Below are 17,039 nucleotides of genomic sequence, written 5' to 3'. Positions count from 1 at the left end.
CAAAATGTCCGGGCTCTGCCTGCAAAGCCCCTCGAGTGGGCTCGCCTCGTGCGCCCCCAGCCCATCGGTAACGCAGCACCCGCGATCCCAAACGCGCGGGCAGGAAGAATCGTTCTTCAGCCGATATTGAACGCACGCCTACAAGTCACAAAGCCTGCCTCTTGCTTTCATTCCTGAGCTCTGCGACCTGCCAGTGGGATGTGTTGTGCTACAGGTCAGCGGTCACAAAGCACCGCCTGCGCTAACGAGCAATTTCTCATTGAAACCACCACGGGTGGGAGCACGAGAGCATCCCCAGCCCCTTCGCCTCCCGTGGCTCTGGGCTTGATGCTGCTTAACTCAGCACAGACCAGTGTTCAAGGGCTTCTCCAAGCTCTGCAGATGTTTGCAGAGCTCAACAGGCTGCAAAGCAACATCCCGGCCCCGCAGCCAGCAGGGAGGCGCAGCCTGTCCTGAAATGCTTGGTGCAGCCGTGTGGGAGTGGTGGCACCGCTCTGTGCCCTGTGCCATCAAAAGCGTGGTATGGAAACATAACCTGTGGTGTGACTGAAATGGTAGAGGGCTCTGCTAAAAAATAAAAAAGTGATATTTATCTGCATGCATGTGGATGGATGGGGGCTGTTACCCAGCTGCTCCCTCGTTGCTGTGGGAAGCAGGGGGTGTCGCGATGCCGCGGTTTCGGCGGGCGAGTTCCTGCTGGCTGCCTGCAGCTCCGGGCAGTGCCCGTGTCTTTGAGTGTGTCTGGGACTCCGGGCTGAGCCTTTTGGGAGCAGTCTTAGATGAAGAGCTGAGTGTCTCATTTGGGAGCGCAGATTATAAGAGGAACAGAAGCTATTTTCACTGCTCGCTCAGCTCCAAGCACAGACTGGGTGCACATCTCCACATCTCCGCCCAGCTCTTGCTTTTGGAGAGCAACAAATTTGGGCATGTCTGCAAGCAGAGAAGGGGCTGGAACTGGCCAGGGGCTGTCTGGAGGGACAGTAGCCCCCCATGGGGATGGCTCCTTCCTCCTGGAGCCGCAGGAGCAGCCCAAGCTGCGTGGGAGCTGAGGGACAGAACCGTGAGAAGCAGGGGCAGGGGGCTGAGAGCAGCACGCCGCTGTTTAACCAGCCTGCCTGACAAAGATGCTCTCCTTAAATCCATTTTTGGAATTTCATGTTAAAGCTGATCACTGCTCTGGGAAAGGTTATTGAAGCTGTTTGGACATAATAAGCACATTAAAAATCCATGTTTACTCCTGAAATTGTCTCGGTGGCGCTGAGCATCCCCGGAGCGATGAGTGCTGCTCCACACGCCCGGTAGCTTCCAGTGGAAAAAGCTTATTTTAAATTAAGGGACTCAAACTTGCTCCATTAACCCTCGTGCACCACAGATCTCCCACCACCTCTCCGTCCTCATGGGTGTTCATGTGGGGCTTGGCGCAGGAGGTGCCCCCAGAGAGGTCTCCAAGGGCTGTGTGCTGTCTGACCTCAAGGGGCTTCTTCATAATAAACTCCAATTGCAAAGAAACGCAGCGAAATGGAGAAATGCCAAAATTTGAGTGCTTCTCAAAGATCGCGTTTATTTTCCTGGTTCCCTGCTGAGACACCAAGGTATTTCTGTCTCTGTTCTGCAAGTGGGGAATTGAGGCAGGGCAGCGAAGGGAGGAAACATCCTCTGCTCTTGCACCGCCTTTGTGCGAGGATGCGGCACTGGGGCCAGCACCCCTGCGAGCACCCCTGCCTGCACCCCTCGGGGCTCTCTGCAGTCTCATCTTCACCCCATGCCATGGGTTTTGCAGAGGCAGGGAGGGAAACCTTTGTGTGTGCATGCACGGGGCCTCGCACAGAGCCGCCGGTACCAGCCCAGGCTTCAGCAGCAGCTCTCTGCTCTCCTCCTGCCCCCTGCGATTGCCTTCACGCTTGCTGAAGCTTTCCAAGGGGTCCTGCTGCTCACCGGGCTAATGGCACAGTGTGGGAAAGAGAGGATCTTTTTACCATCCGAGTCCAGTCACCATTGCAGGTGGCATGGAAGCAGGGCGAGACTCAGAGCGTGACTCCACAGCAGGGCTTGGTTGGGCTTCAGGAGCTGGCAGGGAAAAGTGGCATTTTGTGGAGCCTGCACGCAGCAAAGCTGCAGCGGGGAGCAGCAGGGGATTGTGCACTGGGGATCTGTCAAGGCACTATGCAAAAATGCTGAATTTTGAGGGTTTGGGGCACCGCCAAAGGCCCTGGGACCCCGTGGATACATCGCTGCTCCCGGTGTTTCCCACTTTGGGCATGGATTCAGCCCCCTCTTCCAGCAGGGATGCCAAAAACTTGATTTTTGCCTTTTTTTTTTTTTTTTTTTCCACAGTTATGGGATGGCCCCCAGGTGTGGAAAAGGACTTTTAAAAGGAAATAGGACTGAGCAGGACAGCGAGGCATGCAAGCGGCAGGTGCCTGCCCAGAGCATCGCCTTGTCTCCAGCAGAGACGCTGCGAGGGCAGGCAATTAGAGCAGAGGAAACGTGATTAAACGCCCCTCTCCTCTGGATTAAATAAAGGAGGGCTCAGGGCAGATTTCCGCTGAAAATTAATAGGAGACAGAGCACAAGCTAGCACAAGGAGTGCTTTATTTCAGGTCAGCCCTTCCCAGAGGTTGTACCGCTGTGCCTGCCAGAGCTGCAGCTCCAGACGTGAGGGGTTAAGGCGAGGGGCTGCTCCCCAGCCCCCATTCGGGCAGCCCCCTGACAATTCTTGGGGGCCAAGGACCAGCCTGGATGGGTAGTGGCAGAAGTGCATTTTTCTCCTGAGTTTGCAGCAGATTTTTCCAACCTTTTCCCAGGAGAGATTTCATCTCTGGTTCAAAAATGTAATTTATAGCTGAGAAAAAATCCACCGTGCCTTCAGGCAGGATTTTTTTCCCCCTGCTCAGCCCACGAGTGTCGTGGGTGACTTTGTGGCATCTCCTCGTGGCACCATGACCGACCCACTCCCAAGGGCACGGCGTGTGCTGCCGTGAGGGCAGCGTTGGTGTGAACCCTTCCCCCTTTGCCCGATGGGCTATTGGCTCATATCTGGAGACCACCGGCTTGTTGGGAAACTACAGGAATTATTTTTGTGCTGCGTTCAGGCTGATAGCAGGGGGTTGGTTAGCCAACAGAGGTCGTTAAGGATGTGAGCCTGCCCTTCACAACAAACCACCAGGCTCTGGGTGAAAGATAAGGATGATGGAGCCCCCCAGGCTGGAGGAGAGCTGTGCGCTCACCAGGCCCAGACGCCCCCGACCGACCGCGTGCCCCCACTGAGCCATGTCCCCAAGCACCACGTCCACACGTCCCTTACACACCCCCAGGGTGGGGACCCCCCCAGTGCCCCGGGTAGCCCGTCCCAGCGCTCAGCCACCCTCTGCGGGACCAAATTCTGCCTGAGGCCCGCTCTGGGCCTCCCCTGGTGCAAGTTGGTGCCATTTCTTGGAAAGGAGTTCCAAAACCAGCTTGTTTCAAGCATGTGACAGGAATTGCCCACAGTGGTGTTGGGGTCCCCTGAGGTGGGTTTGGGACCCAAAGTGGGGCCAAGGCACGGGCAGTGAGCCCCGGGGGCACGGGGTTGCCGCAGCATTTGCCCCCGTTGGCTCCCCTATGGAGCTGTCTCCTGCAATGCTTATGGCAGCAAAATCTGCTGCAGGCGTGTGAGGGATTCTCCGTGCAAAACTGATAAGCTGAAGCCTCATTATTATCCCACACAGTGATTATCTCGACTTGATGAAGTCTCATATTTGCCCAATTTCAGATTGAAACCTTCCCCTTTTCAATTTGAGCCTAATTCATTTCTTGACTCCTGGTTACAGTGCAAGATATCACAAATGCTCCCGGCCTCTGCTGGCTCTGATTTATATTGTTAAGAATCATTTACTCGCAATTAAAATGAGCCTTCGGGGCTTTTGCAAACAAGCCGGATTACCTCACAGCAAAGCATTTGCTTTTTGTAAACAGTGATGGTGGGATTGTGAAATGGACTGGGATGGGAGGAACAGGAGGGGACGTTTCAGCTTTCCCCATCCCTCGTGTCCTGAGCATGGGGACATGTTGGGGACTGGGCTGGAGCATCCCTGGGCACCCCGTCTCCCTCCTCTTCCTCCTGCACGGGGAGGAAAGAGCCCAGGGATATGGGATGCTCCCTGCCCCACCACCCCCATCACCCCTGAGCCCCCTGAATGATCTGGATCCATCCCCAGGTGCAGCTCCAGGGACGTGGGACCCAAGTGCCATGGAGATGTCACCAGCAGCATGTTCTTAATGAAGATAATTAACAGTAGGATCATGTAATTGGCAAAAGCTCCTATTCTTGGCTCCTCTGCTGCAGCTGCTGCAGACAAAACTACCCTGCAACCAGAGGATCGTAACAACCCTCTTAAAATATGAACTTGGCCAAATGCTGAGGATTTGGGATGTAAATGCCCCAAATCCCAGCATCAATTTACAGTAGGGCTGCTTCTTCAAAGAATGCGGCCACCCAAAAAGAGGGTCTTCAACAGGCTCCTAGAACAGCTGAGCATAAGTACATGTAAAAATTCTGTTAGGCTGTTTGCAAAAGGCTCTGTCCACGCTTAAAAGTGGAGAGAAACTGCATCAGGATGTATTCATGGAGGAAAATGGTTTTGCTTTGGCCTGTTCCAAGCTCTGTAGTTTCCCAGCACATCACTTCCAGCAGCAGGAGGTCACCCCCAGGTGCTGCTCGCCCACACCTGATGGGCACCAAATTCACGAGGCCAAAAGCTGCTGCTCCTTGCTGACCTGGATGGGGTGGCAGAGCTCAGCACTGTCCCCAGCTGGTGGCCAGGCTGAGGAGCTTGTTGGCACCTTCTTGCCTACAAAAGGCCAGGAGAACCCACCCCAAGGTACAGAGCCAGGGGAGCTTTGTGCTGGGGAGGGGAAGCAGCACTTTGCTTGCCTGGCTCTAGCTCCCTGCCTGCATCCAGCAAATCTGTATGCAGCTTTGGTTGGTACAGTAATCCAGGGAGATGGTTGGGTGGTATCCCACTGCCATGCTCCTACCTGCCCTCCCCGTGTGCTGGGAGGGCTCCCTGCCCTGCGAGGGATGGGATGGGATGGGATGGGATGGGATGGGATGGGATGGGATGGGATGGGATGGGATGGGATGGGATGGGAGGTGTTGTTGCAGCTCAGACCCAGCTCCGTGGCCGGGATGAGCAGAAAGTGCTGAGTTTTCCCCATGCTGGGCTCTGCATGGCTCTGCATGGGCTCTGCCATGCTCTCCTGAAGCCTCCTGGGGACTTGGGTAGCAGGCCACAAACCTCAAACCCGTGCCACAGGCAGTTATGTCTCTTCTAATTAAGAAGCCCAAGGCTGCTGTGAAGCTGCTGTGAGCATGGCAGCGCTGTTCTCCCTCCTGGCTGCTGAGCTGGAGGGAAATCTGGTGGCAAAGGGCTGGCTGGGAGGGCACCCTGCTGCTCTGCACCACTGAGCTCGTGGCCACGGGGATGGCCCAGGCGAGGCTGCTGGGGGATGCGGGGTGGCAGGGGCAGAGATGCTCCGTGCCGTGGGGCTCTCTTGCTCAGAGACCTGAGCCCCGTGGCTTCTTGTAGTGTTGATTTGTGGCTTATCCCACAAATCCTTATGGTGTTGTTGAGCAGTGCCTTCCCAAAGGGCTTATGAGCAAGGCCACCGCGCTGTGTCGGGGAGCTGCGCTCACAGGGAGCTGCTGCTGCCTCCGCCAGAGCTCTGCGCAAGCACCCATCCCCTGCAGTTATCTGCTGCGGCTTCCTCCGCTGACATGCAGTATTTATTTGGTGACTGGATAATTTGAACCTATGGAGTTATTAATTATGACCTTAATCTGATCATTGCTTTGTTCCATTTTTAATTAGCTTAGTCAAACTGAAGTCATTTTGCTCGGTAATATACTTGCTTAAGTGCACGTCTGGTTGCGTAGCCTTTTTATATCCATCAGAAGCACTCAGGGCTGGCTCGCTCCCTCAGACTGCAGCCTGGGGCATGAACTCTGAGCCAGCCTCGAGGAGCAGAAGAGGTTTGCAGGCAGCCTGCTCTGCTCCTGAGCACTCAGCACCCCTTGGACCTGTCCTGTGGGTAACGGGGAAGAAAATGGGAACTTTGAACCCCTGTGCCACCAAGAATTGGCCTCTTTGTGTTCAGCTTGTGCTGAATGCAGGTAAAGCACTGCTTGTTCTGGACGTGAGGTTTGGAGGAGCACCAACCCAGATGTTTTAGCAGGAGCTGTGCCCTGCTGCTGGGCACAAGGAGCTCAGCTTGTGCGCCCTCTTGGCTCTCAGCGGAGCCTCACAAGCAGATGGAGGTTTTCAAGTTATCTGCTTTTAACCACTTTAGTGATGCTCACGGGTAGCTTTTATCCCAGTGTCTTGGAAAGAAAAGGAAGCTGCTAGCAGAGGGCATGGGCTGGGCAGCCTCGATGGCATCTTGGAGCTGCCAGCACCCAGACATCCCCGGCTGCACGGGACAGCTGGGCTCGGGGCTTGGGGCTTTGATGCTGAGAGCTGATGGCTTATTTATGGTCCTAGGGCTGAGATTTCCTTAATCTGGGATCTTGCTGCATTCCCAGCTCCCCAGGGCTGCACAACACAAATCCCTGCCCCTGCTTCCCCTGGAAGAAGGGGATGATGGTGCTGGCTGCTGCTCCCTTAGGCCTGTGGCTTAGAGGTGCTGGAAGGGGCTTGTTTTGTCCCATTTTCCCCTTCCATTTGCATTTCCAACCCTTGCATGTTCATTTGTGCCTGGCCTTGGCAGCTGAGGATGGCAGCTCGAGACCAGAGCCTGCACAGGGTTGCCAAAATCACGCTGCCATTGCCCCTGCTGCCTTTCTGCCCGGCAGAGGTGCTGGGGCCGTTCGGCACGGGAGCGCTAATGAAACAGAACCAGTCCCTGCCATGTTCGCTGCTTTCCCCCGCTTTATTGCCTAATTCACAGCAGGGCAGTTCCACAGCCGTTCTCTTGGGACTGAATTTAAGCAGAGCTGTATTTAATCACCTGTCTCATTAATCCCTAATATTCTGTGTGCAGACCTAGCGAACGGAGCTGTGCGAGAAGGCAGCACTGAGGTGGGAAGGAATTAAACAGCTGTACCCCGATGGCAGCCCAGCCACCAGCTCCTCAGCTGCCAGGGGCTGAAACCCAGGTTTCACTGGAGGACGTGGCCCAAAATCTCCCCAGGGCCCAAGTGCCACACTGCAAGGCAAGGACAAACGTGGAGCTGGAGCCAGGAGATGCTCCCTGCGGGTGGAGCAGGACCAAGGAGGCTTCGTGCCAATGTTTGCACCAGGCAGGTCCCGTCCTGAGGATGGGTGTCACCAGGCCCTGGGGCTGGTGGTGCAGGTGACGGTGACCACCTCCAAGACGAGTGTCCCCTCTGTGCTGTACCTTTTCCCCAGAGCAGGGCCAGTTCCCACCTGCTGTAGGACACCTCCATCTCCCCCGTGTCCACCAGCCCTGGGGACGCAGCAGGGCAGGATGGGGCTGCAGAGGGAGCTGGGAGCATTGCCATGGTTACAGGCACTTTCCTCATTCTATTTGTGTCTTTTTTTTTTTTTTTTTTAACCATTGCTCAGGTAGGTGTACTGCAAAGCAGCTGAGCACAAGATGTTGGGATTTCAGATCCCTCCAGCAACCCGTATACCCCAGGACGGGTAATGAGGAGAAAGGGACCCCAGGTGGTAGCTCCCTTCTTCTGTCCTAAATTAGACAAGTGGGGGTCCTTCGTTTGGCTCCAAATCATCCCTCCAGGTTGTTCTCCCCACATGATGCTTGTCCGTGAGCAAGGGGCAGAAATAGTGGTGAACTTGGCACGGGGAAGAAACCCCGTGCAGCTGTGATTACTGATCTGTGTTCAGAATTACCAAACATCAGAAGAAACGAGGACCCTCCAGCAGTCATGTAGACATTGTCCTCTGGTCTCTCCTCTTCATCTCCTCTTACAGCTCCTCATGTCATGCGTCTCCTTGAATTATGTTCTTCACTGGGCAGGGACCTGTGATGCCCGCTCCCTGCACTGCCCAGGGCCCTTGGCAAGCTGCAGCTCTTCCAAAACATTTATCGAGGTGTGGGGGGGAAAAAGACAACTTTGGGCAATTCCTTTCTCTGCAGGAATCCCCCCAGGCTCCCTCCTAAAGCTGTTCAATCTCCCTCTGATGCAACACCCGTAGGTCTACAAAACCTGTCCTTTCTCCCTGAGCTTGACTTAAGGAGCCACCCAGCTAATTGGTGATAATTAGCACCGATAACTAGCAGGCACACCTCAGGATGGTGATAATTTGGGCCTGACCCTGCGTGAACTGGCTCTGCTCTGGGTGCTCACACCCTGTGTTGGGCACTGCTCCCCCTGGGGTCTCGCTGTTCCTGGGCACCGTGCGAGTGCTGCGTGGTGGGGACGGCCGTGCTCGGCTCCAGCAGGACAAACAAGGTTGTCTGGGTTTTTCCCTAGTATTTCAGCTATAATTGAGCACTTTCTGCCATGAGGCTCCAGAAGGGGTTTGGATCTGAGGCGCTGATGTCTTTTTGAACAGCGAGAGGTGGACTTGTGCTGCTCCAACCTGCTCCTGCAGAGAGGGGAAATGTCCCCGTGCTTGGGGACACGGCAGCGTCCCAAAGCCTGGCGGTGCCTCCTGGGGGTTTGATGCCCTGGACAGGACGTGGCTGGGGACAGGGCCCCGGGGTGAGCCTGGGCAGAGCTCTCCCATAGCCAGGGTGTTTGTTCCTTTTTTGTGGCTGGTTTCCAGACAGAAATAACAGCTCTGAGCCTCAAGGCCTTTCAACCGGCTCTTCCCGTCACTGCTCTCTGAAAATAACAATAGTGGGAGGTTTATGTTCCTTCCTTTTTTCCCTAATTCAATCTTTCCGGTGATGTTACAATTGCTTAAGTGGAGCTTTCCCTGATGCGATGTCAGGGCTGGCCGTGTGGCAGAATTACAGCTGGCTGAATTTGTGCTGCGTTTTCTCGCTGTGCTCGAGCCTTTGCAGCGACTGCTGGCTTTGTGTCCTCCACCTGCTCCCAGCCCTCCTGTTCCCCCCATGCGTGGTGGCACCAAGATCTGCCCAGAGCTTTGGGGTCAAGCACCTGATGTGCCCTGCCCATGGCAATGCCACCTATGGGTGCTGCCACCGAGCTGCTGAGCCAAAATACGCTGAAATTGCCAATGCTCTCCTGGAAAGACACAGAAGTAAGCAAGTGCCGGGGATATACGCTGTATTCTGCTCTGCCTGTGCTGTAAAGCCATGCAGGTCTCTGAAGAGCTGGGGATGGTTGTTCAGAAGCATGGGGAAACCTCAGACGTGCCCCAGCATCAGTGAACCCAGCAGGATGCTTCCGAAGTCAGCGTTACTTTTTCTTCCTTTGCATGAGAGGAAAGTAGATCAGCATAAAATCAGCAAATACATTTGCTGGGCGTGATGCTCTTGCAGCAATACCTCGGGGGGTAGGAAACCCCACTAATCCTTCCCCTGGTTAAAAAGTATCCCGCTGGAAGTATTTATTCCAGCCTTCTTGGGAAAACAGGAGGAAATAGCAGGGAAATACTGCCCCATCCTTTCCGTGCCCCAGGATACGGCCGCAGAGCATGGCCAGCTGCCCATGCAGACAAGCTGAAGGATGGGGAGGAAATGTGATTATTTTTTTTTCCCCTGATGACTTTCTTCCCAGTGATCCTAGCTGCTATTTGTAACGGCAGCAGATCCGTGTCCTCAGACAAAATCTGCTTTTCAAGTGATGATGTCCCTTTTTATAATAAATGCTGCCAACTCTCAGAAGTGATAGCTCACAAACAATTGGCGAGAGGACACGAGGACTGCTCTCCGAGATGCCATGCAGAATAGATCTTCCACTGTACAGCAACAAATCAAATTTAGGGAGAAAGGATTTGAAAACAAATTACCAGTGAGATATTTCAAGCTGACAGCAATTTGGAGCAACTTAGGTCTGTCTGGTAAGAACTGTATTCCTTTTATTTCCCTGTCAATAGCAGCTACCTTATAAGATTGGTTTCTCGATGATAACTCTCTTGTCTGAAACAGAAACTCCTGAGTACACTTAAGTTGATAACTCCCTCTTTGATCACATTTCAGCAGCAATACTTTTCACCTTGACGACAGCATGTCTCCCTTTGGAGGGAGTTTCAATGCCCAGAGAGCCACGTGTCGGGGGATTGCCAGCCGCAGGGAGGAGAGGGGCAAGACCTGAGCTTGGACGCAGGGGTTGGGGATGGTGGGGACACGAGTTTGGGTTTTTTCCACTGCTTATATCTGAGAGTGCCACCAACCTGCCGTGCCTCAGTTTCCCTGCTGGCGCAAAAGAATAAAAACCATACGCATTTGTCTTCACGAGAAAGAGGTGATTATCTGCCAGTAATCCCTGCTCCTTGGGAATGCCGAGGCACTCGGCCCACCCGGGGGGTGTTTCTGCAGCCACCCACTGAGAGCTCACCCCGTGGTGAGCGTGCCGGGTGTTTTAAGCATGGAGACACACCAGCAGTGCCCGTGTCCGTCAGGGGGGACACAGTGGCGAGGAATGTGTCAGGGCAGGAAGGAATGCAGCAGCACTGACATGCCCCGAGCAGCACAGACATAAAAGGAGTGCGCCAGCCTGTAATTTGCCTGCAATTTCTCCTCAGGAAGCAATGAAAGTTTACGACTCGCCCTGGCCATGCCCGTGTATCTCTTCCAGAAAGAGGCGGATAAAAATAGGCTGGAATTGCATGGAGAAAAAGAGAATGCTGACATCCCTTTGAAATCTCCTTGCAGCCAACTGTTCCCAGCCTATTTTGGCCAAGGGTTTAGCAAGGGGGGTGTCAGCTGCGGCTGACCAGTGCTTCTGTCCCCTCGGTGTAGCACTGCACCGGGCCCAGCTCATGGGCACAAACATCTCTGCTGGGGAGGTCAGCTGGGCAGAAAGCTTCCTTCAATTAGCTCAACCTTTTGGGGGTGGAAGGAAGGGATCGGTGCTGCTGCAGAGAAGCACCAGCTCCCCTCCAGGTCACCTTGGCCGTGGGACAGCAGGAGGGTTTCCACGGTGCTTCCTCCATTGTCCCACTTGGTGTTTGGGGCCAGATTTTGTCTTGCTGAAGCCTCTGGATGCTCCAGTGCAGGGCCAGCTGCTGGCAGCACGGGATTTGTTTCCTCCACTGGCTTCTGCCTTTGTCTAGCATTGGGAAATAACATATTCGTCGGGAAGGAGGAAAGCCTTGATCCAATGATGCCTTAAATTTGCGGGTTATCTCGGGGTCCTCTAGCACCCTAAATTAAAATCACCCAGCACTTGTTTTGCACTGCGTCCCCCCAGGATAAGCACTGTAGATTGCTTTCTTTATTTATTCAAGTGGTGCCTTAGAAACTAAAATCTTCTACTCTCCGTGGATATGAAATGCTCAGTGATATAACGGAGGCTCTATTTAAAATTAAGAATGTTCTCCCAGTGCCCTTGGCTAAGCTTTCCTTCCCTGCACAGTCCCACCTCTCTGGGAACCACATTTCAGTGGTTCTGTATGCCCTTAGTCTTCACAGCATTTTAGTATCTTCCCAGATGGAAAGTGCCAAAGAAATGTAAAACCTTATTAATTAAAGGCTAAAATAGATGCAGCGTGTGGAGGTCAGTGACTCATACAGTAGGATTCTCAGGCTTCTGCTATGCATTGCCTCAGGGCACTTTTTTGAATGTTCCCTTCTCTGGGGCTACGGCAGTTTATTACACAAAGGCTGTGCGAACGGGAGGTGAATGCAAACTGCTCTGGCTGCACTGCTGGCAAAGCAGCAACCAGTGAACCCAGTTCATGCTGACTCTTTTGGGACAGCATAATTTCTCCTCATTAGGGTTTCCGCCTGTTTTTCCAGGATGCCCATGCCGTGGGAGGGGGGAGGATGCTGACCCGTGCTGCCAGCCCCTGGGTTTGGGGTCATGCTGGTGTTACAGATCGCTTTCTCTTTCTGCAGGCCCCAGGAACATTTAGCAGCAGAGGAAGAGACAGTGCTTGTTAGGATCCAGTAGCTTCCTAAGAATGAAGCACAGCATGTTTCCAGTAGAACATTTTTCTTTGAGACAGTGGGCAGTGATGGTGAATGAAGTAGTTGTAAGCCCTGGAGTCACCGGGCAGGACAAGCACCGTGGCTGTAGCCCTGGCTGGAACAGATCATGCTGAGCTTGGAGGCAGCAAGTCCCATCCCCAGGCAGCCCGCGATGCCAGCATGAGCCCCTGGTGTAGGTGCAGATGAACCGGTAAAGCTGTTCTCCTGACTCAGGTTTCTTTAATTGAGGTGGGTGCTTTAGCTCTGCAATGCACGGCTCAGGTGGTGCGGCTGCAGTCCCACCAAAAGCAGCACCTACCAGTGTTTCCACTCTGCTAGCACAATCCTGAGGCATCCATCGCCCCAGGACATTGAGATTTATTTCCTGGCTGTGCAGATTCCTAACTGGATCCTGGGAGAGTTTCTTATTCCTTAGTGTGAGGAGCCCTGCGGAGGAATGGTGATGCCTCCCAGCTGCGTGGGGACGCTGAGACTGACACTGGGGAGCCCCTGGGACTCAGTGCCACACCATGCGTGAGATGGTGTTTGTGCCAGACCCTTCACTTTGTCTCACTGTGCTACATCACTGGCTTCACCAGAGCCACCCGAGGGGACGCTGCTTTCTGGGGTAAGCCCCAGAGTGAAGCCCACTCAGCTGCGAGGCCCCTGCCCTGTCCCTGCCCCCCATGCTGGCAGACCAAGAGATGGGCAGTGAGGCAGGGATGGGCAGAGGTGACAAAGCTCTGCACCCTGTCACTCCTCTGTAGCTGTCCTTCCTGCACGGCATGGCATCGGCTTGCAGAAAGCCTCTACCCCCTGCTATTTGGACCCTCAGATTATTTTATCTTTTAACTTATTTTTACTCTTCCCACTCACCATTCAGCCTCTTCTGCAGCAACTTCCACCAGCATTGCTCTGCATCCTTCCCACTTCTCTCCCTCATTCCTTTCATCTCCTTCCCTCTCCCATTTTCTCTCGATTCCCCCATTACCACCCCTTGACCCAGCAGTCCTGTCTTTACACTTCTCACTTTGCTTCAATGATGAGTTCTCAGAAATAATAAAACTGAAATGCTTGTATTAAAAAAACACACACACACAAAAGCACACATACACAAAGATCAAGTGTACGCTTTGAAACAGGCATGAATGTATGCATAGAGCAACTATTTTACTTTCAGTAATGTTGTCACAGAAACAGAAAATCCAATTCTAGCTAAAGCACATCATTTAGACCCCGCGTATGCTGTGACTAATAGACAGCACAGGTACACCAGGTGCTATATAAACAAGACCCTTGCTTGGCACAGAAACCTACCCTGGGTTATAATGGTGAAAGGGCAGCTTTGCTGCTGTGACTACACCCACACGGGTATCCTTCGGCAGCACTAGGCAGGGATTGCCCTTGCACACACCTCTGACTAATGCAGTTATGTTGCCAGCAGTGCGCAATCGCCAGCCGTGGCCTGCTGTGACGTGCTACACCTCGTTTTGCCCTAATAGAGACAGGACTGAAAGCGTTTGTTTGTTTTGTGCTTAACAACCTACTTGCGGTATCGCTGCAGCAGCCTCTCCTCCTCGCCTGTTCTCTCCCTGGGTTTATATTTGCTTTTTACCTAGTGAAAAGGGGTGAGAAAAACACGGTGAAAAAAAAAACCTACAAGAAAATGGAATTACAAAACCACAAACATTGTTAAAAGGGAGATTCAGGGTCAAGCAGAAAACTTCTGACTCATTTCAGAAAATGGATTGGATTTCAGCTGCTGGCACAGCCTGATGCTGTCTTAATGACATTTGCTGGATGGGAAGTGCTAGCTATTGTTCCTGGGTGCCTGTCTAAACAACACCCCGCATTTCAGTCTCGTTGACAGAGCCTGCCACCATGTTCCAGAGTGAGCTGTTAATTAAGAGACAAAGTCCAATCCCAACCTAGCTGGCTCTATTTTTACATGATTTTGTTTTTTGTTTGCTGAGTCTTTTAACTTGATCCACGAACCAACAGAGCTGCCAGCTGATTGCCTACTTTTTGCTTTGCTTTTCAGCAGCACAGTACAGAACGTGTGATTCTCCACCACTCCAGGCCTTCTACCTTTGAGTTTGTAGTTTTAAAAGGGACTTTTTTTTTAATCTGACATTTTGTCCTGAAAGGATGTGAGACGTGCAAAACCGACGAATGCGGAAGCCACCACAGGAGGCCAAGACATGATATTAAAAGGAGTAATGAAAGAAAGCAAGCTATTGAAGTGTAAACTCAATTTTACTGAGAGTATGCTACAGATCAGAAATGAGTAGTTTGAATCCCTGGTGCAACTGACACCAATATATTAATGGTTTGGTATAAGCAGGAAGTACAAAGAGCTAAAAAATCTGTTTTCTCTATGTTTCTGAAGGGGAGTCTGTTTGTTAAGACACTGAGCACCCTATATTATTTTAATAACTAACGTTTCAGTATCATAATTATAGATCTTGCTTTCTGTCGATTAACTTTGCTCACAAGGTCGGACTCTTGATCCCTATTTTCTTTCTGGATTGTAAAACAGGGGCATTGCATTTATTTCCCTGTCTTGGATCCCTTTCTTGGATTAAACCTGCAGGAAGGAAAAATGCAATCTAAATCGCTGCAGGACACCGTCTGTCTTCCTGCAGGAACGGCTTGCAGAAGTATGGCAAAAATAGGAAACGGGGTCCTTTTAATGTCATCGAACCCGGACCCGGAGGAAAATCGCAGTCATAAACCGCTGCGTGCCTCTGTGGTAACTCTGGCTGGGGGCTGGCCACTGGGGAACCTACACAAGCTCTTTGCTCCCTCGGCTAAATTAGAAAGCTCGGACGTACACTCCCCGATGGTCGCCCAGTCTCTGTGTATTTTGATTAATATCAAAGGACGGAGCAAATAGATTCAGGTATCTCAGAAATATCGGTAAATGAGTCATGAAATGTATTAAATTTATTCATTTGTTTTCACAATCCAGTGCAAGCAAGCATAAGTTCTGTAGGGATATTTGAATTAAAAGTCATGTCAAAACATACTGTGAAAAATCCCAGTCATTTGGTACAGGATAAAAACGGTCACTGACATTTTTCAACGTGTTTGAAATAAATTACTCCTTAAAGGCAGCTCTTCCTATCCACAAATCTACCTCCATTGACTAATGTTCAGCTCCTAAAAACTCTCTCTCTTCTGGCAGGGGCTCTGGTGCTGATTACGCCAGACACTGGAAATAGCAAACCCCAGCTCAGGAAATCCCCCACATCTGCCTTGTCACTGCTTGGCGGTGCTTTTATGTCACGGATTTCCTCCTGTATCCCTTCTTGTCTGCATTTTCATCATTGGAGACATTTGCATGAAAACAAGACTTTTCCTGAAAGCAATGGCTCTCAAGAATGTTAAAATACTATACATTATTTTTCCAAAAGAAAACACCATTTTACATAACCCCAGAGGAACTGAGCTCCAATTTTTCCTCCATTTTCTTGTAAGGCCCCTACCAGTTTCCCAGTCGGTTTGCTATCCTTGCACCCTGCAGCAGCCCAGGAAGGTAAAGGCTGCCTCAAACTTTTTTATGAACTCTCACAACCAAGGGTACAATGGATGTTTTCTCTTGCTGAAATGAGATATCAGAAGATTAATTATGACTCGGTAACGCCCCAGTCAACAACCATGGCTTGGACTTTGGATGTCGCCATCCTCGGGCAGCCCACAAACCTCTTCAGCGGAAACAAGACATATGAGGAGTGGCCGAAGGAACTGGGGCTGCTTAGTCTGTATAAAAGGAGGCCGAGAGGCCTCACAGCTCTCCAAGGCGACCCGATGGGAGGTTGCAGTCAGGTGTTAGTTTCACTCCTCAAGTGAAAGGACCTGAGGCAGTGGCCTTGGGTTGTGCCAGGGGAGGTTTGGCTTGGACATTGGGAAGAATTTCCTCACGGAAGGGGTGGTGGGGCACTGGGACAGGCTGTCAGGGGGTGATGGAGTGTGTTTAACAGACATGGTGCTGAGGGACGTGGTTTAGCAGCAGACTTGTGTTAGGTGGTGGTTCCCTTGGTGGTGTTTCCCAGCGCAGTGCCTGAGCCGATCACCACCACGGCCATTTTCCCTCCCCACGAGGAGTTCCCGCTGCAAACTTCGATCCCACCTCGGGACCGAGCCCAGCACAGCCTGAAGCAGGCCCTGCTGCGGGCCCGGACCCCCGGGGAAGGGCCGAGGGGAGCCGCGGGGACACTGCGGCCACCATGGGGCCGGCGGCCGGGCCCCCCCCAGCCCTCACCTGGCCGCGGGCGCTGCGGGGGCGGCGCCGCGGGGAGCGGCCGGGCCGGGCCGGGCGGCGCGGGGCGGGGAGCGGCGGCGGGAGGCGCCGGAAGAGCCCAGAGCCTCCGCGGGACGGCAGCGGGCGGCGGCCGGGACAAAGCGGCCGGGGGCCGGGCAGCAGCGAGTAGAGAGCGGCCGGGGCCCTCCGCCAGCTCCCCGGTAACTCTCGGGGCCGCCCCTCGCCGCCTTGGGGCCGCTTGGAAACTTTTGGCCGGGCCGGAGTGGGGGGAGTTGGGTATGGGGGGGGGGGGGGGGGTTGGGATTGCTCCGTGCCCGCGGGTCCCTTCGCGGGGGGCTCCTCGGGTCCCCCCTTGGGGTCCGGACCCCGGGGGGGGCTCCGGGAGCGGGCCCGGGGCCTGGGGCGCCGCCCGGGCCTGGCTCTGGGGCCGCGCTTTGGGGCGTGTGGGCTCGGCAGGGGCTGGGGTTTCGGCCAACTCCGGGCGAGTTTCGGTGGCTGGGGGGGGGTGGGGAAAAGGTTTCGGCCCCGGGGCTGAGGGGGGGTCCTGGGGAGGGTGGGGGGCGCCGTGGGGTGGGCTCGGGTGGGTGGGCGGCCCCCCTGAAGCCATAATGTGCCCGTGCCCGTGCCCCCATGCTCCGAGCACAGCCCGGGCCGGCGGCTCCCCTCAGCACAACTTTGTTTGCCCGGCTCCGGCCCGGCAGCATGCGGCAGAAGTGCAGAGCTCCTCTGCAGGCCACAAGTTTTGTCCTGCTGCTCGTGCCCCAAAAGGCCC

At 53.6% G+C, this 17,039-nt stretch overlaps 1 protein-coding gene across 1 annotated transcript in view; it reads left to right on the top strand.

Moving 5' to 3' along the window:
• The first annotated feature begins 16,305 nt into the window (after positions 1-16,305).
• CTNNA1 (catenin alpha 1) overlaps positions 16,306-17,039 on the top strand; it is a 111,574-nt gene continuing 110,840 nt past the window's right edge. The window contains exon 1 of the mRNA XM_068698147.1: positions 16,306-16,467. The gene's annotated coding sequence lies outside the window, so the exon portion shown is untranslated. The remainder of the gene's footprint in view (positions 16,468-17,039) is intronic.

This window comes from Anas acuta, chromosome 14, assembly GCF_963932015.1.
Source record: "Anas acuta chromosome 14, bAnaAcu1.1, whole genome shotgun sequence".
Lineage (NCBI taxonomy): Eukaryota > Metazoa > Chordata > Aves > Anseriformes > Anatidae > Anas > Anas acuta.
Note: the sequence above shows the minus strand (reverse complement) of the source record. Positions and strands in the feature narration are given on the sequence as shown.